Consider the following 27,793-nt stretch of genomic DNA (forward strand, 5'->3'; position numbering starts at 1 on the left):
AAAACTTGTTTGGGTCCCTATTAAAAGGTTCATTTGTTCAACCTTGGCCCGCGGCTTTGTTCAGTTTTAAATTTTGGCCCGCTCTGTATTTGAGTTTGACACCCCTGCTCTACAGCATTGCATGGACAATGGGGGCGGTGCCTTTAGATTGGCAGACCGGGGAGGTGGTTACTCTCTTTAAGAAGGAGAACCGGAGGGTGTGTTCCGACTATCGTGGGATCATACTCTCTCAGCGTTCTCAAGAAGGTCTATTCAAGTGTTCTGGAGAGGAGGCGACGCTGGACAGTGGAACCTCGGATTCAAGAGGAGCAGTGTGGTTTTAGTTCTGGTCGTGGAACTGTGGACCAGGTCTATACTCTCGGCATGGTACTTAACGGTATATGGGAGTTTACCCAACCAGTCTACATGTGTTTTGTAGATTGGAGAAAGCATTCGACCGTGTTCCTTGGGAAGTCCTGTGGAAGTGCCCCCTCCCTAGTCAAAATAATTGCCCAGGCCTGATCTAGACTTTTAGGATAGAAATAAGTATTTTATCCTAAAAAAGGCAATATTCAACTTGCAATTCTTAATTTATGCATTTCCGGGATGTTGCAGAATCTTTAAAGGCCTACTGAAACCCACTACTACCGACCACGCAGTCTGTTAGTTTATATATCAATGATGAAATATTAACATTGCAACACATGCCAATACGGCCTTTTTAGTTCACTGAATTGCAATTTTAAATTTCCCGCAAAGTGTTGTGTTGAAAACGTCGCGGTACGATGACTCGTATGATGATGCGTGCGTTTGACGTCTCGGGTTTTAGCGAACATTATTTTCCAGCCTGATCCAAGCTATAAGTAGTCTGCTTTAATCGCATAATCACACAGTATTCTGGACATCTGTGTTGCTGAATCTTTTGCAATTTTTTCAATTAATAATGGAGAAGTCAAAGTAGAAAGATGGAGGTGGGAAGCTTTTAGCCTTCAGCCACACAAACACACGGTGTTTCCTTGTTTAAAATTCCCGGAGGTGAAGCTTTACCATGGATCAGAGCGGTCAAGCGAACATGGATCCCGACTACATGTCAACCGGTAGTTTTCAGTGAGAAAACTGTGGTAATAAGTCGGCTCTTACCGGAGATCAGCGGAGCTTCTGTCCTGCTGCAGCTTCCGTGACTTCCCTCAGACACTCTGGCGTCAACACACCCGTGGCCACACCCCTCCGACTTTCAGGTACTATTCAACTCACTAAAACACAAGCAACACAATAGGCAGATAAGGGATTTCCCAGAATTATCCTAGTAAATGTGTCTAAAAACATCTGAATCGCTCCCACTGCAATCGCCTTTTTTTACCTTCTAGTCCTTCACTCTAAAATTCCTCATCCACGAATCTTTCATCCTTGTTCAAGTTAATGGGGAAATTGTCGCTTTCTCGGTCCGAATGGCTCTAGCTGCTGCTGGCTATGATTGTAAACAATGTGAGGATGTGAGGAGCCCTACAACCCGTCACTTCACACGCACATCGTCTGCTACTTCCGGTAAAGGCAAGGCTTTTTTATTAGCGACCAAAAGTTTGGAACTTTATCGTCGATGTCCTCTACTAAATCCTTTCAGCAAAAATATGGCAATATCGCGAAATGATCAAGTATGACACATAGAATGGACCTGCTATCCACGTTTGAATAAAAAAATCTCATTTCAGTAGGCCTTTAAAGATTACATTTAAAGTTTTTCGAAGGGAAACTCTAAATATCTTATATGGTTAGTGATTTCATTAGTGATGAAATCTTGTTATTCATGCTAAAAATAAGATTGTGTAAAGTAACGTCAATGACTACATATAAGTAAATAGCTCTTAAAACTAGGGAAATTAAAAAAAAAAAAAAAAATCTTTGCTTGTGGCAAATAATTTGCAGTGTATCATATCTGAACTGCTTATATATCAATTAGTATAAAGTATTCTAACATGTGGGGCGGCATAACTCGGTTGGTAGAGGGGCCATGCCAGCAACTTCAGGGTTCCAGGTTCGATTCCTGCTTCCGCCATCCTAGTCACTGCCGTTGTGTCCTTGGGCAAGACACTTTACCCACCTGCTCCCGGTGCCACCCACACTGGTTTAAATGAAACTTAGATATTGGGTTTCACAATGTAAAGCGCTTTGAGTCACTAGAGAAAAGTGCTATATAAATGTAATTAACTTCACATCTAGATTTGGATATTTGTTTTTGAACATATTTTATGGTACTGTAAACTGAACAATTCAATAAACAGTTCTGTGAGTTCAAACCCGGGCCGAGTCATACCAAAGACTCTAAAAATGGGACCCATTATCTAACTGCTTGGCACTCAGCATCAAGGGTTGGAATTGGGAGTTAAATCATCAAAATGATTCCCGAGCACGACCACCGCTGCTGCTCACTGCTCCCCTCACCTCCCAGGGGGTGGGTCAAATGCAGAGGACACACTTCACCACACCTAGTGTGTGTGTGAGACTATCAGTGGTACTTTAACTTTAATTGTGGAGTGCCATTTCTGGGTTGGAGAGGAGACCCAGGGAGTCTTGTTCACAAGTTAGGGAAGAGTGGATCGTGAGATCAACAGGCGGATCCGTGCGGCGTCTGCAGTAATGTGGACAATGTATCGATCCGTTGTGGTGAAAAAGGAGCTGAGCCGGAAGGCAAAGCTCTCAATTTACCGGTTGATCTACGTTCCCATCCTCACCTATGGTCATAAGCTTTGGGTTATGACCGAAAGGACAAAATCACGGGTACTAGCGGTCGAAATGAAGGGTCTCTCCCTTAGAGATGGGATGAGAAGCTCTAAGTAAAGCCGCTGCTCCTCCACATCAAGAGGAACCAGATGAGGTGGTTCGTGCATCTGCTCAGGATGCCACCCGAACGCCTCCCTAGGGAGATGTTTCAGGCACGGGGAAGACCCAGGACACGTTGGGAAGACTTTGTCTCTCGGCTGGCCTGGGAACGCCCCGGGAAGAGCTGGACGAAGTGGCTGGGGAGAGGAAAGTCTGGGCTTCCCTGCTTAGGCTGCTGCCCCCGCCACCCGACCTCGGATAAGCATAAGAAATGGATGGATGGATTTAATTGTGGAATGCATCAGCCTGGTGGAATACATTGTGGTTGTCTCCCGCTTCCAAAATCCATCCGCGTTTTCTTTCAATATAAGGCTGAAACCTGCTTTCCTGTCTTCCCTACAGCTTCCATTACGTACTTGAGGACCACAGCATGTAGGCCCACACCCTCTCCGGTCGACATCACGCCTCCCGAGTGTTCTTGCACATCTGCCTTGAGATGTCCTAATGTCAGGCAACGTGACGCCTCCACCGTTGCATTCTTTTGTTGAACGCCATAATAGGCGAGGCGGGATCCCAGTAGGGTTTTGGATGGAGGAGTGGAAAATCAGTCACAATGTGACCATGACGTCCTGATGGTAAAAGCGCTCCACAATTCACAGGTAACAAACGTACTCTTCCCCTGTTCATACTCGTCCTGTCCCTCATGTCATTTTCTCCCCATCACAAAGCACAAGGAGACCCTAAATTGCCCTTCAATTGTAAAACTGAAGGTCAATTCAAGAGCATCTTTCACTCGCAATGGCCATGTGTATACAGAATTAAACCTCATAGTGTTTTGTGCTACATCCTTGCTTATACAGTATAGGCCAAATGGAAATGTTGACCAGTCTATAAACAGTAACTAAACATAAAATGGTGTGAGGTTTGAAAAATATTAATATTATTTATTGCCAGCAGATGTCAGCACTATCTCACGCCTCACAGTCCTGTAACAGTTTAGCACTCGTTTTCATCGAGGGCCACGTTGCAGTTTTGGCTGCCACCTAATCAACGTTTTGTTCTCCTTCTCTGCTATCCCGGTATGGCAAGGGCGCTGTTATGATCCGTTGCCCGGATCATAGTTTGTTTACGTTTTATGTCACTTGTTGGCTTGGTTCTGTTTCAGCACCCCTGTTTTGTGTATCCTTGGCTGCCATGGTTATTTATTGTTTTCACCTGCCTCTGATTAGAGTCCGGGACGCTCACCTGCTCTGGGGCACTTATCAGAAAGCTATTTAGTCCTGTCTGTCGCTTCACTCAGTTTGGTGCTTTTGTTTGCAACTGTGACGTGTATTCCTTGTGTTTCTTGCGCCAAGTTTCGCCTTAGTTTCCTTGTGAGCTATCCTGTTAGCTTCTCTTATGTTAGGCACGCTTGCTTTGTTTGTTTTGTATTGTTTTCCCTGATTTATGACAATAAATCATTCTTCTTACCTGCAACCTGCTTTGTCGTTCCGCCGCATCCTGGAAAGACGACCCCCGGAATCGTCATGCCACGGTACCGCTACAGCCGCAACACTTCCTGCTTCCTGCAAAATTGCAAATTGTGATTGGATACTCAATTTGGAATGACAAGTGTGTATCCAATCACAGTCTCATTAACATCAGGCTACCTAGATAGGCTACTGTCAACAACTTGTGATCTGATTGGCTATCGCAACTGTCTATCGACCCTATGTGTTCTCAAATTCATCCGCTAATGGTCCCGGTGAGTATCCAATCACAAGACGTTATAATGGTGTTGGTGCTAGGAATCTTTAAAATGGAGTCCCAGAGACCTTCTGGAGGAAAGTTCTGTGGTTCTCCAATTAAGGTTTTAGAATGACCTTCCCAAAGTCCTTACTTAAACGTGTGGACAATGCTGAAGAAACAAGTCCATGTCAGAAAACCAAAACAAATTTAGCTGAACTGCACCAATTTTGTCAACAGCAGGGGTCAAAAATTCAACCAGAAGCTTGTGGATGGCTACCAAAAGCACCTTATTGCAGTGAAACTTGCCAAGGGACATGTAACCAAATATTAACATTGCTGCATGATTACTTTTGACCCAGCAGATTTTTCATTCGATCCATAACAAATTCATAAAAGAACCAAACTTCATGAATGTTTTTTGTGACAAACAAGTATGTGCTACAATCACTCTATCACAAAAAATAACAGTTTTAAAAATTATTGGAAACGCAAGACAGCCATTATGTTCTTTACAAGTGTATGTAAACTTTTGACCACGACTGCACATTCAATGCCCGCTATGACACTAACTATCCAGATGGCTATAATTAGGTGAATATACCTATATCCAATGCACATGTTAAGTATTCGTACGCGGTAACGTCAATACGTCCTAAAGCAGGGGTCCCCAAACTACGGCCCGCGGGCCAGACCCGGCCCGCCAGCGTTCGAGATCTGGCCGGCGGGAAGTCCCAAGTTAAAAAAAAAAAAAAAAAAAATATATATATATATATATATATATATATATATATATATATATATATATATATATATATATATATATATATATATATATATACTGTATATATGTATATATTAATGTGTCCATTCCAATCCATGTTCTACCGCTTGTTGCTTGTTACTCTCAGGGTCTCCTAACCGCTCAGGCAAATCATATTGTCCAAAAATGCATTTTCCAATCGATGATGTGATATCATATATACATATACATATTAAAATCAATTTTTACCTGCAATCCTGCTGACTGGTCGTGTGTGCATCCTCGAAGTGGCAACTCCGCGCAACAAGTGTGCCGCAAAGCGTGACATATAGATTTATATATATATATATATATATATATATATATATATATTAGACATTAGACACCTTTTTACCTGCACTCTGCCTCCCGCTGTTTCCCACATCTACAAAGCAATTAGCTACCGACTGCCACCTACTGATACGGAAGAGTATTACACGGTTACTCGGCATAGCTCGGTTGGTAGAGTGGCCTTGCTAGCAACCTGAGGGTTCCAGGTTCGATTCCCGCTTCCGCCATCCTAGTCACTGCCGTTGTGTCCTTGGGCAACACACTTTACACACCTGCCCCCAGTGACACCCACACTGGTTTAAATGGAACTTAGATATTGGGTGTCACTTTGTAAAGCGCTTTGAGTCACTAGAGAAAAGCGCTATATGTGCCGCAAAGTGCTACAAGTGTGCCGCAAAGCGTGACATATATATATATATATATATATGTCACGCTTTGCGGCACACACATATATATATATATATATATATATATATATATATATATATATATATATATATATATATATATATATATGTCACGCTTTGCGGCACACATATATATATATATATATATATATATATATATATATATATATATATGTCACGCTTTGCGGCACATATACATATATATATATATATATATATATATATATATATATGTCACGCTTTGCGGCACACATATATATATATATATATATATATATATATATATATATATATATGTCACGCTTTGCGGCACACTTGTTGCGCGGAGTTGCCACTTCGAGGATGCACACACGACCAGTCAGCAGGATTGCAGGTAAAAATTGATTTTAATATAATAAAACAAAAAGAACACATGTGCAAAAAAGGGAAAAACAAAGCGTGTGCCAATTCACGGGAAACTAATGCTAAAACTTAGCAGGAAATAGAAGTACAACTAAACGACGTGCCGAACGCACGCGAAGCTAGGGCAGAACTTAGGAAAAAATTATCTATGATACAGAATACAAACCGTGACGTGTTGCGAAAAAGCAAACAATAAGCCGAGGACGAACTAAGGAATAACGCAGGTTTATATACTTAAATAATAATTGCCATCAGGTGTGCGACAAAGGAATAGCAGCTGGGACAAATAAGAAACCATGGCAACGAGCTACAACAGGAAGTGCACAAACACAGCGGATCGTGACAATATACACATATATATAAACATATATATATGAATATATATATATATATAAATATAAACAGCCCGGCCAAATTATTTCAACCCAATGCGGCCCCCGGGTAAAAAAACACTGAAAATACATTGCACCCAAGTGTGGAAATTTGCCTCTTTAACAGCTACACATTTGGGCAGCCACTTGTTGCTAGGCAGAATTCATGGATCTCTATCATTTGGGTTTCAAAGCCTAAATAAAAGGAACTAATGCATTCGTTTTTTTCCCCCAATTATCATGTGTCCTAATGCTTAATAAAAATTAATTTGTTGTAGCACATCAAATACTTAACATGCAATGTTTGTTGTGCTGTTTTCACCCCTACTCCAGGCATATTGTCTCTTAGGATGTGTTCAAGGTCAGCGGGAATAATGATGTGTGCAGGAGAATACATGTTTTTTTAGGGAGCAAGGCCAGGGCAGGCATATTTCCAAAGAGTTTGCATTCTATTGCCTTTCAAAAAAACTAGTTTCTACCTGAAGGGGCCACTTATTGGTATGCAGGGCACACAAGTCCACATCTCCAGTGCACTTAGCATGGCCTTTTGGCGCTGAGTGGACCGTTTTGGCTGAGAGCACCTGAGTTCATTAAGATTCAGCACTAGGAACAGGCAGCAGTCAAAAGTTTTTTTTTAGCTGGTTGCAGGACAAAGCAGATATAAGATTCTGCATGTGTAATCCCCTCGTCGAGAACCATGTCAGACAGGAGACATAAATCGGGATTGAAGCGGTAGTAGTTGTGTCAAACTCATTTTCATCGGGGGCCACATCAGTTACAAACGCCGTCAGAAGGCAGCTTCGTGATATCACTCACCCATCCACTACCCGCGACCGCAAGTTGGCCCGATTTCCGCAAATTCCTCCTCACATTTTGGCCAATAATCAATATTTTCGGCAATCGAATTTGTCCCAGCAGGACTTAAACACAACTGTCTTTAACCAATCAAATTGGGGAAATTTTCCATAATTTTCTAAAAATGCTGCAGCAAAATCAGGCATTTTAAAAGAAGTCCACAAAGACTGATTATTATCATGCATGATAGTCATACTTGTCAACCTTCAGACCTTCGAATTTGGGAGATGGGTCATTGGGTTGGGGGTGGACGGGGCGGGACGTTGTTGAGGTGTGAGGGTGGTGTGTATATCCGCTTGGCCACTGTGTTCAATGGAGAAGTCTGATCTACAAAATTTGCAGGCAACATACCCCTTCCCCTTCGAACTCTCCTGGATGAACTGAAATTATTTTTTTCCAATCATTTTGGAAATTGCCAGCATATTTCTTCTTCTTACCCGTCGTCGCCACGTGTCTTCTTCGTTCTTCTGCTTCGTCTCTGTTATGTTTTCGGACATTACTACTTGCCGTAGTTTTGAAGCAATGCATGAGGGGAATCTGGCTGTTGTGTGTCAGTGTATTAACGTGCCGGCTGGAATAAACAAATGCTGAGAAATAGCTCCGTGCCTGCCTACTTTATGGGTCAGAGATAAACCTATGGATAACGGAGACATATATAATAGTCTCCTTTTCAGGTGAGAGAGGACGCTAAAGGCACGCCCCCAATATTGTTGTCCAGGTGGAAATCGGGAGAAATTCGGGAGAGTGGTTGCCCCGGGAGATTTTCGGGTGGGGCACTGAAATTCGGGAGTCTCCCGGGAAAATCGGCAGGGTTGGCAAGTATGATGATAGCTGGTCCTGTGACCTCCAAGATGCAGAGACAGCAGTCAAGGTGCAGAAAAGTTATATACTAATTCGGAGTAGGCAGGCAAAAATCCCCCTTAACATTAGTCACAATTGACAACTAACTAATATTGCGAAGAAAGCGGCACTGACAGACCAACTCTCCTGATTAGTGATCAGAGGCAGGTTGGTCCACTGATCACTAATCAGGAGCAGTTGTTGAGAACAGCTCTCAGAAACAGCGGTGAAGTCACTGCGAGACATAACCGAAACAGGAAGTAGCACAAAAATAAGAGTGCTGGACAGAAAAGAACACTAAACCAAAAAAACCCACAAAAACCCTAGAACTGTCATGCAGATTAAGACAGGATATAACGATTATTGAAAAATCACATAAAAAATTCCCTTTGATTAGTATTACTGTTTCACTTTTTAATGATCTTTAAACTATGTTTGATTATCACATGTTAAAAAACTTAGTGATTCTGATCATTTCCTTGAGAAACAGCTAGTGTGCTAAATGCTAGCTAGCATAAAAGCTCACATGAATACAAGACACATTGATGTTTTTGAGATTAAACTTGGCTAAAAGATCTCACTGTGTCTACAAGTACCGACGTGAATTACTGAACTCATGTTATGTATTGCATGTGGTGAATTTTTATATTCATCTTGGAGAAAGCAAACCACCAAGTATAATCGAATAGTGGTATTTCAGTTTGAGCACATAATAAAATAAGGGTCCTTAGTTTGATATTTGCAGGTGGATTGGATCCCTTTTCGTAGGAAATACAAAAGTGATAGCCCTATCCTTGAGAAGAGACCACCTATCCAGTTCAAGTTATGACTTAAAGCAGTTGTTTTCCAGACACTTACAAATGAACAACCCCATCCCCTAGAGGGGGGGGGGGTTGCCCACATCTGAGGTCCTCTCCAAGGTTTCTCATAGTCAGCATTGTCACTGGCGTCCCACTGGATGTGAATTCTCCCTGCCCACTGGGTGTGAGTTTTCCTTGCACTTTTGTGGGTTCTTCCGAGGATGTTGTAGTCGTAATGATTTGTGCAGTCCTTTGAGACATTTGTGATTTGGGGCTATATAAATAAACATTGATTGATTGATTGATTTTATGGTAAGGATGTGCTCTCCTGACTTAGTACCGGAATGAGGAATATAAAACTGATGGTTTGGGTTCTCCAAGTTGGGGAGTGCTTCATTTTCTTGACCTGACCTCCTCCAGGAACTGCAGTCCTGTATAATGACACTCGCTTGTAATAAAGCAACTTAACGTCTCTTTTGATCCAGCCACACTGCTGTGTCGCTCTTCTGTCCGGACGAGGATGACAAGGCCAGAAATACGCATCAGTACTTTTTCAGCACATTCAATGATAAACACGATTATTTTGGTCATAATATATGTGATATATACATTTTCACATTGTTACAACTTCACTACACAATTGCTGCTCAATTTGATTTGTTATCATTATTTATCAACAAACTGATGCTTTGGAACTATAAGTCAAAGTGACGAGCAGATATTTTAGTTTGGCTAGTGTATAATTTATTTTGAAAAGCGTTTTAGTGACAACAAAAAGCTCAGAGTAGCTTGTCGTTTCACATAATATCGTGTTAAGAACAGCATTTACATGCATAACCTTTTTTTTCTGTCAAATGAAAACACATTCATTAAGAAGTATGAATTGCCTTATACAGTCGTGGTCAAAAGTTTACATACATTTGTAAAGAACATAATGTCATGGCTGTCTTAAGTTTCCAATCATTTCTACAACTCTTATTTTTTTGTGATAGAGTGATTGGAGCACATACTTGTTGGTCACAAAAAAAAACATTCATGAAGTTTGGTTCATTTATGAATTTATTATGGGTCTACTGAAAATGTGACCCAATCTGCTGGGTCAAAAGTATACATAGAGCAATGTTAATATTGGTAATATTGTTACATGTCCCTTGGCAAGTTTCACTGCAATAAGGCGCTTTTGGTAGCCATCCACAAGCTTCTGGTTGAATTTTTGACCACTCCTTTTAATAAAATTGGTGCAGTTCAGCTCAATTTGTTGGTTTTCTGACATGGCTTTGTTTTTTCAGCATTGTCCACACGTTTAGGTCAGGACTTTGGGAAGGCCATTCCAAAACCTTAATTCTAGCCTGATTTAGCCATTCCTTTACCACTTTTGACGTGTGTTTGGGGTCATTGTCCTGTTGGAACACTCAACTGCGCCCAGGACCCAACGTCCGGGCTGATGATTTTAGGTTGTCCTGAAGAATTTGGAGGTAATCCTCCTTTTTCATTGTGCAATTTACTCTCTGTAAAGCACCAGTTCCATTGGCAGCAAAACAGGCCCAGAGCATAATACTACCACCACCATGCTTACAGTAGGATTGGTGTTCCAGGGATTAAAGGCCTCACCTTTTCCCCTCCAAAAATATTGCTGGGTATTGTGGCCAAACAGCTCAATTTTTGTTTCATCTGACATCACATGGACAAAGATAAGACCTTCTGGAGGAAAGTTCTGTGGTTCATGTTCCAACAGGACGATGACAATGACAAACACAAGTCAAAAGTGGTAAAGGGATGGCTAAACCAGGCTAGAATTAAGGTTTTACAATGGCCTTCCCAAAGTCCTGACTTAAATGTGTGGACAATGCTGAAGAAACAAGTCCATGTCAGAAAACCAAAAATTTAGCTGAACTGCACCAATTTTGTCAAGAGGAGTGGCCAAAAATTTAACCAGAAGCTTGTGGATGGCTACCCAAAGTGCCCTATTGCAATGAAACTTGCCAAGGGACATGTAAGCAATTATTAACATTGCTGTATGTATACTTTTGATACAGCAGATTTGGTCACATTTTCAGTAGACCCATAATAAATTCATGAAAGAACCAAACTTCATGAATGTTTTTGTCACCAACAAGTATGTGCTCCAATCACTATCACAAAAAAATAAGAGTTGTAAAAATGATTGGAAACTCAAGACAGCCATCACACTACGTTTTTTACAAGTGTATGTAAACTTTTGACCACGACCGTGTACGCACATTATTTCCATGCATTTGCTGGCCACATAAAATGATATGGACCCCCCCCCCGGCTTTGAGTTTGACAACTGTTATGACACCCGCGGCTTATAGGGTCACATTTTTTTGAGGGACCGAAAATATGTCTATTCATTTTTCACAAACGTGATCATAGAAATTTGTCAAATTTAATCGTATAAGTATATAACCACATCCACCAGAGGGCAGTGTGGTGAAACAAAAAATGTTTTACATTTAATGAATGGCTGTCAATCTCGTTTTTGCTGTGAATACATCCATCCATCCATTTTCTACCGCTTATTCCCTTTCGGGGTCGCGGGGGGCGCTGGCGCCTATCTCAGCTACAATCGGGCGGAAGGCAGGGTACACCCTGGACAAGTCGCCACCTCATCGCAGGGCCAACACAGATAGACAGACAACATTCACACTCACATTCACACACTAGGGCCAATTTAGTGTTGCCAATCAACCTATCCCCAGATGCATGTCTTTGGAAGTGGGAGGAAGCCGGAGTACCCGGAGAGAACCCACGCATTCATGGGGAGAACATGCAAACTCCACACAGAAAGATCCCGAGCCTGGATTTGAACCCAGGACTGCAGGACCTTCGTATTGTGAGACAGACGCACTAACCCCTCTTCCACCGTGAAGCCCGCTGTGAATACACACTATACATATAAGATAGATAGAAATACAATTACCTCATGATATTATTACAAAATTGCCCGTGCATTTTATTATTGTAATATTTTACTACGAAATTGATGTATAATTTAGTTTATTATTTTTAGTTAAAAAGGTTCATTATTTCTTCGGTCAGTGGTCAACAAAATGAACAAACAGTTTTACATAAACAAACAGTTTGTACGTCCATAAATTGAAAATGTTGCAGACCAAAAGGGTTTAGGCAGAAGTTGAACACTTATTGCACCTAACCCTAATTATTTTTTACGAAGAAATTGACAGATAATTTAACTAATAAGAGGTCAAGGTGACAAGCAGATATTTTAATACGTATGACAAAAAAAATGCCTGGACTATCTTGTAGCATGATCAGATAAATTCATTAGGAAGAACTGCAATTGCATGCAGTACAATTTCTCAGTCAAAATTGAAAATAAATATTAGACATTATAACTGGCCTGAAAAAGATATTACATGAGGAGATTAAACTGTCAAAGCAATTCTGTGATCTTAAATAATTTTAATTTTTAGCATGATCAGAAAAAAACAGAGATGTCTCCGTGTAGAACACTCCCTCGTTAAAAAGTCAATCTCTGTAGGAATTTGTGATGTCGCAATCTTACCTATTGCTGGTTTTCTAATAACGTCACATCCGTTTTTCGTCTTCGCGGCTTTCGGCATCAGTGAGTGTGATGTTAGAGTGGAAAACGCCGTATTGCTGTTCTGTTCTTGGGTGTTCCAGTCGTTCAAATACACTGAAAAAAGTAGTGTTCATAAACAAGAAAAAAAAAATACAAAAATTAGGGGTATTTTAATGGAACTAAGCAAAATTATCTGCCAATAGAACAAGAAAATTTGGCTTGTCAAGACTTTCCAAAACAATGTAAAATTAGCTAACCTCAATGAACCCAAAAATACCTTAAAATAAGTATATTCTCACTAATAACAAGTGCATTTTTCTTTGCCGAAAAAATAAATTAGACCTTTTTTGCTCAATATGTTGAAAAATATTCCTAAATTAAGTAAATGCTAGTGCCATTATCTTTACATAATGATCTGCGCTCGGTATCATGATTTTTTTTTCATGCTTGAAAAAAGAAATTATTACTTTAAAAAAGTAGTTTTATACTTGTGAGTGTTGATGACACAGCTTTGCAACAGTTGATATTCTAGTTTCAAGCATGTTTTACTCAATACAGGTCATAAAATCTCAGCAACAATCTGTAATATCTTAGTGAGATCATTTAGGACCAAAACCCTTAAAACAAGTAAAACACTCTAACATAAAATCTGCTTAGTGAGAAGAATTATCTTATCAGACAGAAAATAAGCAAATATCACCCCTATTTGAGATATTCAATCCTACTTAGATTTCAGTTTTTGCAGTGTAGGAAAGAGCTTTCATAGGAAAGAAATGGCTACATATGTAAAAAAAAAAAAAAAAAAACACATGATAGTCAATCTCTGTAGGAATTTGTGATGTCGCAATCTTACCTATTGCTGGTTTTCTAATAACGTCACATCCGTTTTTCGTCTTCGCGGCGTTCGGCGTCAGTGAGTGTGATGTTAGAGTGGAAAACGCCGTATTGCAGTTCTGTTCTTGAGTGTTCCAGTCGTTCAAATACACTGCAAAAAGTAGTGTTCATAAACAAGAAAAAAAAAATACAAAAATTAGGGGTATTTTAATGGAACTAAGCAAAATTATCTGCCAATAGAACAAGAAAATTTGGCTTGTCAAGACTTTCCAAAACAATGTAAAATTAGCTAACCTCAATGAACCCAAAAATACCTTAAAATAAGTATATTCTCACTAATAACAAGTGCACTTTTCTTTGCAGAAAAAATAAATTAGACCTTTTTTGCTCAATATGTTGAAAAATATTCCTAAATTAAGTAAATGCTAGTGCCATTATCTTGACATAATGATCTGCGCTCGGTATCATGATTTTTTTTTTCATGCTTGGAAAAAGAAATTATTACTTTAAAAAAGTAGTTTTATACTTGTGAGTGTTGATGACACAGCTTTGCATCAGTTGATATTCTAGTTTCAAGCATGTTTGTCATAAAATCTCAGCAACAAGCTGTAATATCTTACTGAGATCATTTAGGACCAAAACCCTTAAAACAAGTAAAACACTCTAACATAAAATCTGCTTAGTGAGAAGAATTATCTTATCAGACAGAAAATAAGCAAATATCACCCCTATTTGAGATATTCAATCCTACTTAGATTTCAGTTTTTGCAGTGTAGGAAAAAGCTTTCATAGGAAAGAAATGGCTACATATGTAAAAAAAACAAAAACAAAAATAAACTACATGATAGTGCACTAGTTGAGGAAAATGAGCAAACTACATAAATAAAATCCTGTAATTTGATTGTGACATTATTTTTTTATCTTGATGGATTGAAAGTTAACACCAATGCATTGACTGATGAACATTATCACATCATTTGTTCAAAAAGTATAAATAAAGACAAATAAATGTAGAATACTCTTAACCACAACATGTAAGTGTAAAAAAAAATCCCCACAACATTATAATTTGTACATTTTCACAATGTGCTATTTCTATTTTTAAACAAAGAAAACAATCTAAAGTCGTTTTTATTTTTAAGTTATCGTGCCGTGATTTGACCGGTCAGGCCCCCTTGGGAGTACATTTTTCTCCATTTGGCCCCTGATCAAAAATGAGTTTGACACCAAGGTTTAAACCTTTCAAAAAGTATTTTTTTTAAGATTGTATAAATCCTGGACTTACATTTTTTTTAAGACAGACCCTCTGCGACGTCACGTTCTGTGATATTTCAATATTTTATTAATGTTTTGTATGAAAACTAGCTTGAATAAGAGTAAAAGGGAACGACAATATAAACATGAACAAGGGGTAAAAAAATAAAAAATAAAAATAAGGGAGCATTATCGCCGCAATTACAACCACTTTCACTCTATTGTCATTGCAATGAACGACGCACGGGGGCGCCACTGACTGCATAAACCCATCCATTTTCCTACTGCTTACTGAATGCAATTTATTTTTTTAAATGCAGATTTATTTTTTTAAACAAAGCATTTACTTTAACTTATTAGTAGAAAAAAAAAAGATTGATTTATATTCTTTGCTGAGCGCACCGTTCAGGTTTCTGTACGGTTTCAAAATAAATGCATATTTAAGTAATGTTCGTTTTCTTTTGTTATGTTATCTTTTTTAATGACATTGTTATTCAAATGAGGGTTACAGAAAAAGGAAAACAATGGTCATAGCTACGGCGTGCATAATTGCCGTAAAACAAAATTACGTAAATGGCGTAGTCTTCACTCGGCGCCGCAATAAATAGTTTGTCTGCATAAGCCAGGGATGTCCAAAGTGCGGCACGGGGGCCATTTGCTGCCCGCAGTTAATTGTTTACCGGCCCGCCACACATTCTGGAAATGCTATTGCAAATATAAAAAAGGACATTAAAAATATTGGAATGAAGTGAAATCTAACGAGAAAAAGTTGCAATGTTGACTCAAAGCTGCCATGCAGGCTGTTTTTTCTTTTCTTTTGTCTTTATTTTACCATGTAAAAAATATCTTTACCATGAATTGATTAACGTGGACCCCGACTTAAACAAGTTGAAAAAACGTATTCGGGTGTTACCATTTAGTGGTCAATTGTACGGAATATGTACTGTACTGTGCAATCTACTGATTACAAGTTTCAGTCAATCTATTATTATTATTTTTTTGCCATTGCTCAAAACAAAAAATAATGACAAAAAAAATCCATGTTATAATGAATTATTTTCAAAGCTCCAATTATTTCAAAAATTTCACTTTAAAATGTTTTATGTGGTAAATATTGCATATATTGTGCAGTTGCTATATAAAAACAAAGTTTTCTTTGACAAAAGAGCATAAAACAAACAAAATAATAGTTAAAAAGTTAAAATCGACAGATATATCTAAAGTTCATCTCGTAACTTAAGTGTTGAAAGTAAAAAAAAAACTAATAAAAATGTATCACTTTCTGAGTGGGGCACCTTTTGGATCCCTAATATATTTAGTGGTATTGTATTTATCTTTTCACTGTGATTACTCAAAAATGATAACAATTAAAATCAATGGTGTCCTAGATTATTGATCTTTTAGGGCTCTAATGGCTAAATACTGCATATTTCAGTTTTACTATTAAAAAAACAAAGATTTTTTTGACAGAAAAGCCATAAAACCTTATTTCTTTTTTTTTTTAAAGTTGATATAGAGATTTACTGTAAGCGTTAAATGAAAAATGATAATAAAACTGAGACCCTTTATGGCAGTGGTCCCCAACTACCGGGCCGCGGCCCGGCTCGTGGCCCGATTAGTACCGGGCCGCAGAATAATTTTTTATTCATTTTTATTTAAAAAAAAACCCAACAACTTTTTTTTTAATTTTTATTTTTTATTAAATCAGAATAAAAAACACAATATACACTTAAAATTAGTGTACCAACCCCAAAAACCTCCCTTTTTCATGACAAAAACGTCGCTTTTTCATGACAAAGAAAATTAAAAATAAATAAAAATAAAAAAAGGATTCCCCCCGGGCCGCGGGACAAATTATTAAGCGTTGACCGGTCCGCGGAAAGAAAAAGGTTGGGGACCACTGCTTTATGGTCCCCGGGACCCCTAAAGGTAAAATACATTTTAAAAATCCATATATTTTGTTATGGTTTGAAAATGAAAATATCAAAATGGCCCCCGCATGCTTTAATTTTTTCGTGTGCGGCCCTCAGTGGAAAAAGTTTGGACACCCCTGGCGTAAGCGCTTATAATAACAATATCACTCGGTTAATATTCAAGTCACGAAATGTAGATGGAGTATTGTTGGCACTTTTTGGGTGTTTTTTTTTAATTGGGTTTTATGGGTGGAATAGATGTCCTTTTATTCACGAGTTAGAATGCATTAAAACAATACATCCTTCATCGTGTCTTTCTTAGTGATTGTGAATGATAGGCAAAATTGTAAAAATACAAAACAAAAACGTGCATTTCACATTTTTGCTGAATGTTTCATAAAGCACCAACTCGGCGAGTCTAGATAAAAGAAAGCCAATATGGGTAAAAACTAAGAGCATTAAGCGTTTACCAAAGGCAGCAATAATAAATGAAGCTTTCGGCACGTACACAATGCATATTTATCCGGGAGACTCTTGATACCAATTTCCTTGACCCAGCCACACACAAGGAAGTTGTAGACCTGCATGCTTTTCTCAAGTTTTCAACTGTTGCCACTGGACCCTGACCCGATTCTGTCAAGAATCGTGTGGTGACTGTCTGTGCATCAGTCTCCCCACTTCAGACTAAGTCATCCTCCAAAAGGGATACCCCCTACCAGGAGGATCGTCATACTTGTTTCGAGTGACCGCCGATGATGATGATTTGGGTTTTTGGCTGGGAAATGACCAAAATTCTATGGTCAAATCAACGTAAGAATCCAACATTGATTAAACGTTGTCAAAAAGCATGATGTCTCAACGTTGTTTTATTGTCCTGTGCCTGCTGGGTTATCTTAAAGGCCTACTTAAATGAGATTTTCTTATTTAAACGGGGATAGCAGGTCCATTCTATGTGTCATACTTGATTTCGCGATAATGCCATATTTTTGCTGAAAGGATTTAGTAGAGAACATCGACGATAAAGTTCTCAACTTTTGGTCGCTAATAAAAAAGCCTTGCCTGTACCGGAAGTAGAAGCCGATGTGCGGGTGACAACACCGGTGTGAGGGAACCTCACATTGCTTATAATCATAGCCACCAGCAGCAAGAGCGATTTGGACCGAGAAAGCGACGATTTCCCCATTAATTTGAGCGAGGATGAAAGATTTGTGGATGAGGATAATGAGAGTGAAGGACTAGAAGGAAAAAAAAAAAAAAAAAAGACGAAGTTGGCAGTGGGAGCGATTCAGATGTTATTAGACACATTTACTAGGATAATTCTGTAAAATCCCTTCTCTGCTTATTGTGTTACTAGTGTTTTAGTGAGATTATAAAGTCATACCTAAAAGTCGGAGGGCTGCGGTGACCGCCAGTGTCTCTGAGGGAAGCCATATGGAGGAGCCAAGAAAGTCGCAGCTGCCTCTTGGACAGCTGCAGGAGGACGCAAGCTCCGCTCATGTCTCTGGTAAGAGCCGACTTATTACCACAATTTTCTCACTGAAACCTGCCGGTTGACATGTGGTAGAGAAACATGTTCGCTTGACCGCTCTGTTCCATATTAAAGTTTCACAACAAACACAGAAACACCAGCTGTGACATAGTGCTGTATTGTATTTCTTTTTGTCTTTTTTTCAACCGAAAATTCTTTGCTCCGATTAGGGGGTACTTGGATTAAAAAAATGTTCACAGGGGGTACATCACTGAAAAAAGGTTGAGAACCACTGTTTTAGAGTATTGTCCCTTAGAAATGGAGGCAACGTTCTGTCGCTACCGCAGGTTGAGGGCGTTATTAAAGATGAACGAGGTGGAGGAGAGTGCCGTAAAAAAAAAATCAGAGCAGAGCTGTTACAGAATAAACTATCTGCTTCTCTGCATGCAATATTTGTCCTGAGTTTCTGAAACCAGAAGTGACACATTTAAACAGGGAAGGCTAATGGCAAATTAAGACATTTTTGATCACAGCTTGAGTTTCCAATCATTTCTATAACTCTTATTTTTTTGTGATACAGTGATTGGAGTACAAAAATCCTTAATGAAGTTTGGTTCTTTTATGAATTTATTATGCGTCTACTGACAATGTGACCAAATCTACTGGGTCAAAAGTATACATACAGCAATGTTAATATTTGGTTACATGTCCCTTGGCAAGTTTCACTGCAATAACACACTTTTGGTAGCCATCCAAAAGCTTCTGGTTGAATTTTTGACCATTCCTCTTGACAAAATTGGTGCAGTTCAGCTAAATGTATTGGTTTTCTGACACAGACTTGTTTCTTCATCATTGTCCACACGTTTAAGACAGGACTTTGGGAAGGCCATTCTAAAACCTTAACTGTAGCTTGATTTAGCCATTCCTTTACCACTTTTTATGTGTGTTTTGGGACATTGTCATGTTGGAACACCCAACTGTGCCCAAGACCCAACCTTCGGGCTGATGATTTGAGGTTGTCCTGAAGAATTTGGAGGTAATCCTTCTTTTACATTGTCCCATTTACTCTTTGTAAAGCACCAGTTCCATTGGCAGCATAATACTACCATCACCATGCTTGACGGTAGGTGTGGTGTTCTTGGGATTAAAGGCCTCACCTTTTCTCCATCAAACATATTTCTGGGTATTGTGGCCAAACAGCTCAATTTTTGTATATCCCAGTTCTGATAGGGAAATACAAATACATCAGCGGGATGCCAGGAAGAATGTTGGCGGAGTGAAAAGGTAAATTTTAAAAAAAAAATGTCAAAACAATACTGCAGAGCTACATGTTTAATGAGTTGGGTTCTTCCCGTATTGCAAGTCTTTTTGCAGTTTGCATCTATTTTAAATGTTGTTGTACGTTTGCCCCGCACTTGTGTGTTTTGGACGTTGCAGCACGTTTGCCACTGTCGACCACTGCAGAAGTCAATGTTGATTCTGTCACACAGTTCCAGGACAATGGCTGTTGTCAACTAACCAGTACATTGCCAGGTAAATACGATTATATTTTGTAAAACCAAAATCAATTACGATCTGAGAAGATTCAATACAAATTCTGTATCCATATTCTCCATTTTGTACCTGATCTCACCAACTAACTGCATGAACATTTACCTGTCAATGGCAGTCTCCTTTTTCTAACAGCTCATCTAACGCCATCATTTTGTGTCTGGAAATTATATACACTTTGAGGCCAGGCAGCTGCTGTTTCAGCATCTTCAGAACAGTAAACACATGGCCTCTGCCGTCCTGCTTCACAGAGCTGCTCGGACCCCAGAAGACAAGGGTGAAGCCACTTCTACTGTCCCTGCAGCACCTTACGATGCGTAGACAAGTAACCACCCGACATCTTGGTCGTAGCCAACGCTGGGCGCGTGGTTCATTCGGATGACACACAGAGAGGTCTCTTGCCGCTAGTTAGCTGGTCGCAGCTGGTGATGAAGGCGCATGTCTTGCAATGCATCTTCGGAGTCTGTGCAGGTCAAACACATTGATTCCTAAATCAATGTCACTGTATGTCCCATGTCACTGTATGGGTACACACAAACTTCTTTAAAAATTTTTTAAACTTTAATAAGTGTCCCTATAGTTCAAGGGCGGTCTATTCAACTGGCAGCCGAGGCTCCAAATCCAGCCTTGTAAAGACAGCTTACCGGCCTCCGTGATCAATTTAAACCTATCCATCCATCCATTTTCTTCCGTTTTTCCTTTTTCTGGGTCGCTGGAGCCTATCTCAGCTGCATTCGGGCGGAAGGCGGTGTACACCTTGGACAAGTCGCCACCTCATCGCAGGGCCAACACAGATAGACAACATTCACACTTACATTCACACACGAGTGCCAATTTAGTGTTGCCAATCAACCAATCCCCAGGTGCATGTCTTTGGCGGTGGGAGGAAGCCGCAGTACCCGGAGAGAACCCACGCAGTCACGGGGAGAACATGCAAACTCCACACAGAAAGATCCCGAGCCCGGGATTGAACTCAGGACTACCCAGTACCTTCGTACTGTGAGACACATGCACTAACCCCTGTTCCACCGTGCTGCCCTCGATTTAAACCCATCCATCCATCCATTTTCTACCGCTTATTCCCTTTCGGGGTCACGGGGGGCGCTGGTGCCTATCTCAGCTACAATCGGGCGGAAGGCGGGGTACACCCTGGACAAATCGCCAGCTCATCGCAGGGCCAACACAGATAGACAGACAACATTCACACTCACATTCACACACTAGGGCCAATTTAGTGTTGCCAATCAACCAATCCCCAGGTGCATGTCTTTGGAAGTGGGAGGAAGCCGGAGTACCCGGAGGGAACCCACGCATTCACGGGGAGAACATGCAAACTCCACACAGAAAGAACCGGAGCCTGGATTTGAACCCAGGACTGCAGGACCTTCGTATTGTGAGGCAGAAGCACTAACCCCTCTTCCACCGTGAAGCCCCGATTTAAACCTTTGGGGAAAAACATTTTTGCAGCAAATTTGTAAAGACTAGAGTGCTCCTGTTGTATACAGGAACTTTGACCACTGTAAATACATTGGCAGAACCTCACATTGACTTCAAAATGTGACCCAAAGATAGAATACTAGGGTCAAAACTTATGGTTTACATAACTGAGGCATTCCTCCAGGCACCCCTTTAAGTGCTCTCTGTTTTAGCAGTTACTATTGTCTTTCATATGTAATTTATGTAACTAACGCGTTGCTGTAGCTTGCTTACTTCAGATGCCGTCAATAGTCATTTCTTCCTCAAAGTTCCGTTTTAGGTCATTAATCATTTGGGCTATTTAACTGGTGGCCCGTGAGTTCAGTTCAAAATACTTGTTAGTGACTCACACTTCAAACATGATTTTTTTTTTACTGGCTTTTTTGCAGAAGGTCCTTAAAAACAGCAGAGCGCTACTGTAACTCTGACAAAATAAATTGATCCAAATTAAATGTCTACTGGAGAGAACGCTGGTTCTCCGGAAAATACAAAATGAGACTAATAATAGGATCCAACCCCCCCGGTCCTTGGCTTATTGCAAATATGGCCCCCATATTTTCTGAGTATTTTAACTAAAATATTGAGAGACAACTGAATGGTTATGCTGAAGCCGGATAACCCTAACAAAATATGACTTGTGCGTATGAAGCTTTGATAAAAATAACTGCACATCTCCTGTCCAAAGGCAAAACCTAGTAACTCACTTCTAGCTGTTTTTTTAAAAAACAAGGGAAAACCAATCTATCTTGATGCTGTCTTACAAAGATCTACAAAGTCATCAAACGTATAGATGTTTTCTTGAGCTTTCATTTTCTTGCCGATTGAGCCATGGATTGAATCTGCTCTCATGAACGTGTGCCCTTTCTCCAGATATTTTATTACAATCTCGGGTGGGCCCCATTCTGCGTTTGCACATTGGGCAAGAGCCGTGTACAGCGTCCGGTTTTTATTTTGACCTCCACAGTTATCTGCCCAAAAGAGTCTGCAAGGGGAAGAATCAAGGACACTACATTTAATGAAGGTGCTTGGGCCAATCTTCCAATTATCCCCTCGTGCCATAACATAACATAATCAGGTTGACCGTCGGCCCCCATTCGTGCAAATGTCTCATTAAAGACAATAAGGCGACTGACAAAGAAGCTCCGATTGGTCCCTTGAGATACTAGGTTTTTCTGTTGTATCTAGGTCCTGCCATGCGCGTAACAGCTTACTTACGGAACAAATTACAATATCGCATACACTAATGTAAAGCATATCCCCTAGGAACTCCAAAATTATTATCAGCTCAGTTTTGACCAAAATTGAGTTACTGGGTTTTGCCTTTGGACGGGAGACATGACCAATGCGCCTCCAGCAAACCTCTGATATGGTTTGCCATTAGTAGACTGTGTGTCCTTATCACAATAGGTTGAAGCAGAGTGAGGAGGTGAGGAGGTTCATTTTGAATAAGTTGTGCACACTAATTGATTTTACGAGGAAGCAACAGCGGTGGAAGTGGAAGGGAGATGACTGTAGTCTACTGTGCGCAGCAATAATCCCTATAGAGTAAAAATCTATCTTTCTTTTTGTCTTTTTTGCCGCTTAATCTTTCATGGCTGGCACATGAATTATGAATTGAGAAAGTATAAACTACAGAGTTAAGTCGGCTTGCAAAAAGAGATCATCTATCATTCTAACAGAGTTATTGTACAGTAGGAAGGCACAATTGTGGATTTAATAAAATAGAATAGAAAGTACTTTATTGATCCCTGGGGAAAATTCAGCACCACAGTTCGCTCACAATAGACAATAAACACTTAGGTATTTTTTTACATGTGAATAATATAAATACAGTCTATATGTGCCATATAGACTGTCACAATCTAAATGAAATATAAGAACATGTTAGGTTTTGCATTTTTGCATTCTAATCTGTCATAATCGGTTTGTTTGGTGGCTAGCAATGCAACTAAAGGGAGCAATCCATTCTGCCTCTAAATCACTCATAAAATGCACCTGAAAAAGCCGCCAACAATACTTTATTTACGTATACTGACTCACTCAATTGACTGTTTGGTCAAGCTGGCAGGTGATGTTTCCAGTTCATTTTGGGTAAGTGGAAAAACGTTTTTTTTACCACTGCAGGTTAAAATCCAGGCTCGGGATCTTTCTGTGTGGAGTTTGCATGTTCTCCCCGTGAATGCGTGGGTTCCCTCCGGGTACTCCGGCTTCCTCCCACTTCCAAAGACATGCACCTGGGGATAGGTTGATTGGCAACACTAAATTGGCCCTAGTGTGAATGTGAGTGTGAATGTTGTCTGTCTATCTGTGTTGGCCCTGTGATGAGGTGGCGACTTGTCCAGGGTGTACCCCGCCTTCCGCCCGATTGTAGCTGAGATAGGCGCCAGCGCCCCCCGCCACCCCGAAAGGGAATAAGCGGTAGAAAATGGATGGATGGATGGATGCAGGTTTGTTAGTGCAAACAGTTCGTCTTTCGTTGTGATGCAGTTTCATTAAGCAGTGTCCTCCTCGTCAGATACAAAACAACTTTTTATCAATATTAACATTCTGTGCCACTCAGTGCAGCTAAAGCTCCATAGCTTGGCGCCAAGTTTCACATTTACAACACAAAGTCAATCAATCAATCAATCAATCAATCAAATGTTTATTTATATAGCCCCAAATCACAAATGTCTCAAAGGAATGCACAAATCATTACGACTACGACATCCTCGGAAGAACCCATGTTAAAGTCATGCCAATCCTAACTCTCTCGGCTTTCGTCTGCTTCAACGTTTCACCCCCTCTTTGTGCTAACTTAGCTTCTCATCCTCTGTATATTCAGCTTCAAAAAGATAACATTGTGATTCCTCATTTGTCCAAAAATAGTAATCTTTGTCGTCTATTATGAAGTCTGCCACGATAAGGAAACACACGCGTTTGTTGCCAGAAGTGGGAACAAACACGGAAGTGAGAAGTGCGTTTCCAAGGCCACGGAAATAAATGTGTCCAGGAAATAAGTTCCAATAATGCTTAAAAGGATGTGTCTGTTATTACATTATATATAACATAAAACATTGATAGAAGGGTTTTGTATTTGTTTTAGAATGCGTTGAAGGGAACATAGGGGACTTCCATTAGCCACATCTTGCAAGCATTTTTTTTTTATCTTCAGAATCCTAAAAAAAAAAAGTTTTGTGTGTTGTCGTCTCTCATGATGTAACATTGTAACGTGAGAGGGAGGTGGTCGTACTTATTTGGACATATAGTAAAGTAATAAAGCTCTCAGCTAGAGTCTGCTTTAGGTTGTCATACACAAAAATGGTAGGAAAAAGTATCAGATAGATAGATAGATAGATAGTACTTTATTGATTCCTTCAGGAGAGTTCCTTCAGGAAAATTAAAATTCCAGCAGCAGTGTACAGTGTGTATTATTTTCATATAATCTTGTCATACACTTACAAACACAGTTGTGTGACATGCAGTGACATAAATGATGCTAGACAGCCGCTTTCTCCCGTATATGCATCTCTGAATCGATCGGAGAGTGTGCCGGAATACCGAATGTTGTAACCGGCTGAATCTATATCCATGTTTGAATCTATGTGTGTAAAAAATGTTTTCGACCGTGCATGGGGAAAAAAATAGTGCCGACGAATTCAAGATATCTATTTAAAGTGTTAATTTTCAAAAGACAAATTAGAAAACTTTTGGAGAGAGTGGGTCACACTTTGTATTTACTATCTGGCAACGCCTGCACAAATAAACATCTTGCAGACAGACTCAAAAAACGTGCTATAAAAAGTCTTTGTGGGGCAAAATATACAACAAAGGTAGACACCAAAACATCCAATACCTATTACCTAGTATCATGTTGTATGCTTCCATCCATCCATCCATTTTCTACCGCTTATTCCCTTTTGGGGTCGCGGGGGGCGCTGGCGCCTATCTCAGCTCCAATCGGGCGGAAGGCGGGGTACACCCTGGACAAGTCGCCACCTCATCGCAGGGCCACCTCAGATAGACAGACAACATTCACACTCACATTCACACACTAGGGCCAATTTAGTGTTGCCAATCAACCTATCCCCAGGTACATGTCTTTGGAAGTGGGAGGAAGCCGGAGTACCCGGAGGGAACCCACGGATTCACGGGGAGAACATGCAAACTCCACACAGAAAGATCCCGAGCCTGGATTTTAACCCAGGACTGCAGGACCTTCGTATTGTGAGGCAGACGCACTAACCCCTCTGCCACCGTGAAGCAAGCATACAAGAATGTTGTATGCTTGCATGTTCGAAATAAACTCAAACTCAACTCAACCACAAGGAAGTGTTTTAAATGTAGATTAAAATCATCATAGGCCCCCTTTGAATGCATGTAAATGGTAAATAGTAAATGGGTTGTACTTGTATAGCGCTTTTCTACCTTCAAGGTACTCAAAGCGCTTTGACACTACTTCCACATTTACCCATTCACACACACATTCACACACTGATGGAGGGAGCTGCCATGCAAGGCGCCAACCAGCACCCATCAGGAGCAAGGGTGAAGTGTCTTGCTCAGGACACAACGGACGTGACGAGGTTGGTTCTAGGTGGGATTTGAACCAGTGACCCTCGGTTTGCGCACGGCCACTCTCCCACTGCGCCACGCCGTCATGTCTATTGTTTGTTGAACTAAAAGACTGAATCAGCAAAGATGGTGAAATTAAAAATGTTAATTTTTTTGCACCACTACAAATCAAACTGTTACCTTTGTAAACATTTCCTGATATAGCTCTTATATCAGAGCAATGCAGGTGTACCTTACGAGTGTGCATTTAGCTAAAACCGCAGACATGGCATATTATTTACCTTGCGGTCCATGACACTAGTCTAGCCCTCAAGTGTTGATGATGCAATCGGTCTCTGAGGTCTCTTTGGCTTCTCAGTGGCGGACGCAGGACTTTCCTCATGGCGGGATGATGGTGATGACGATGATCTGCCAACATCAAACCAGTAACCATGGTGATGATGATGATGATGCTGCCGCAAAACCCTTGGCACTGGAGAGACACATGGGACAGACATTTTCAGTCATTATACAGTATATTACACATTGTGGAAAATACAAAATACATAAAAAAACATTTTTCTACAGGTGTCATTTATTTTTACCATGCGCTTCCTTATTTTCCTATACGCACGAGAGGATTCTGCATCTCATCACAGAGTGCCGAGAGTCCTCAGCACGCATGAGTGGGACGTAAGTACACGGCTCAAAAAGAAGCGCCACTCTCCCACCCCTCACCCATGCAAACTGCCGCACTGTGCTGCGTTCCCCGTGATCCTAAGCACCTCCGTATCTTCCTGCATCTGGTCCTGGTGTGGCAGGGTTCCCTGCGGGTTCATAGGAGTTCATGTGTGTATTGAATAGACAGCTACAACGTATTCCCCTTGACATCTTTTAACATTTTCATTGAGGTGGATGATAATGTTATGAAAAACTGATCCGCAATAGCAGTTTTTGTCACTGTATATCTTCTCTAGGTACAATTCTAGAAGAAAAAGTAAACTTGGATATACATGAGCGTAGTCAGTATGCAGCTTTTATTGCTGCATATACTGACCATCCACAGAAAGAGAGTAATGCAGTGGTTCTCAAATGGTGGTACGCGTTTCCCTGGGGGTACTTGAAGGTATGCCAAGAGGTACGTGAGATTTTTTTTTAATATTGTAAAAATAGCAACGATTCAAAATTCCTTTATAAATATATTCATTGAATAATACTTCAACAAAATATGAGTGTAAATTCATAAACTGTGAAAAAAAATACAACAATGCAATATTCAGTGTTGTCAGCTAGATTTTTGTGGACATGTTCCATAAATATTGATGTTAAAAGCCTATTAAAATGAGATTTTCTTATTTAAACGGGGATAGCAGGTCCATTCTATGTGTCATACTTGATCATTTCACGATATTGCCATATTTTTGCTGAAAGGATTTAATAGAGAACATCGACAATAAAGTTCGCAACTTTTGGTCGCTAACAGAAAAGCCCTGCCCAGATGATGACGTCACCCGTTGATGGCTCCTCACATCCTCACATTGTTTTTAATGGGAGCCTCCAACAAAAACAGTTATTCGGACCGAGAAAACGACAATTTCCCCATTAATTTGTGCAAGGATGAAAGATTCTTGTTTGAGGATATTGAAAGCGACGGACTAGAAAAAAAACAACAAAAAAACGCGATTGCATTGGGACGGATTCAGATGTTTTTAGACACAGTTACTAGGATAATTCTGGGAAATCCCTTATCTTTCTATTGTGTTGCTAGTGTTTTAGTGAGTTTAATGTTACCTGATAATCGGAAGGGTGTTCCCACGGGTGTGTTGACGCCAGTGTCTGATGGAAGTTGACGGCAGCTGTACGGACGGCACAAGCTCAGCTGATCTCCGGTAAGTGGCGACTTTTTACCA

The 27,793-nt window shown here is 40.2% G+C and overlaps 1 long non-coding RNA gene across 1 annotated transcript; it reads right to left on the bottom strand.

The window, feature by feature from the left end:
* Positions 1–909: 909 nt before the first annotated feature.
* On the bottom strand, positions 910–26,347 carry LOC133548075 (uncharacterized). Its single transcript, XR_009805734.1, has 5 exons — positions 26,186–26,347; positions 13,708–13,839; positions 12,837–12,968; positions 4,267–4,361; positions 910–1,232 (listed from the first exon to the last, which is right to left on the bottom strand). It is a non-coding gene; the product is annotated as an uncharacterized LOC133548075 (long non-coding RNA).
* Positions 26,348–27,793: the final 1,446 nt, after the last annotated feature.

This window comes from Nerophis ophidion, unplaced genomic scaffold, assembly GCF_033978795.1.
Source record: "Nerophis ophidion isolate RoL-2023_Sa unplaced genomic scaffold, RoL_Noph_v1.0 HiC_scaffold_388, whole genome shotgun sequence".
Lineage (NCBI taxonomy): Eukaryota > Metazoa > Chordata > Actinopteri > Syngnathiformes > Syngnathidae > Nerophis > Nerophis ophidion.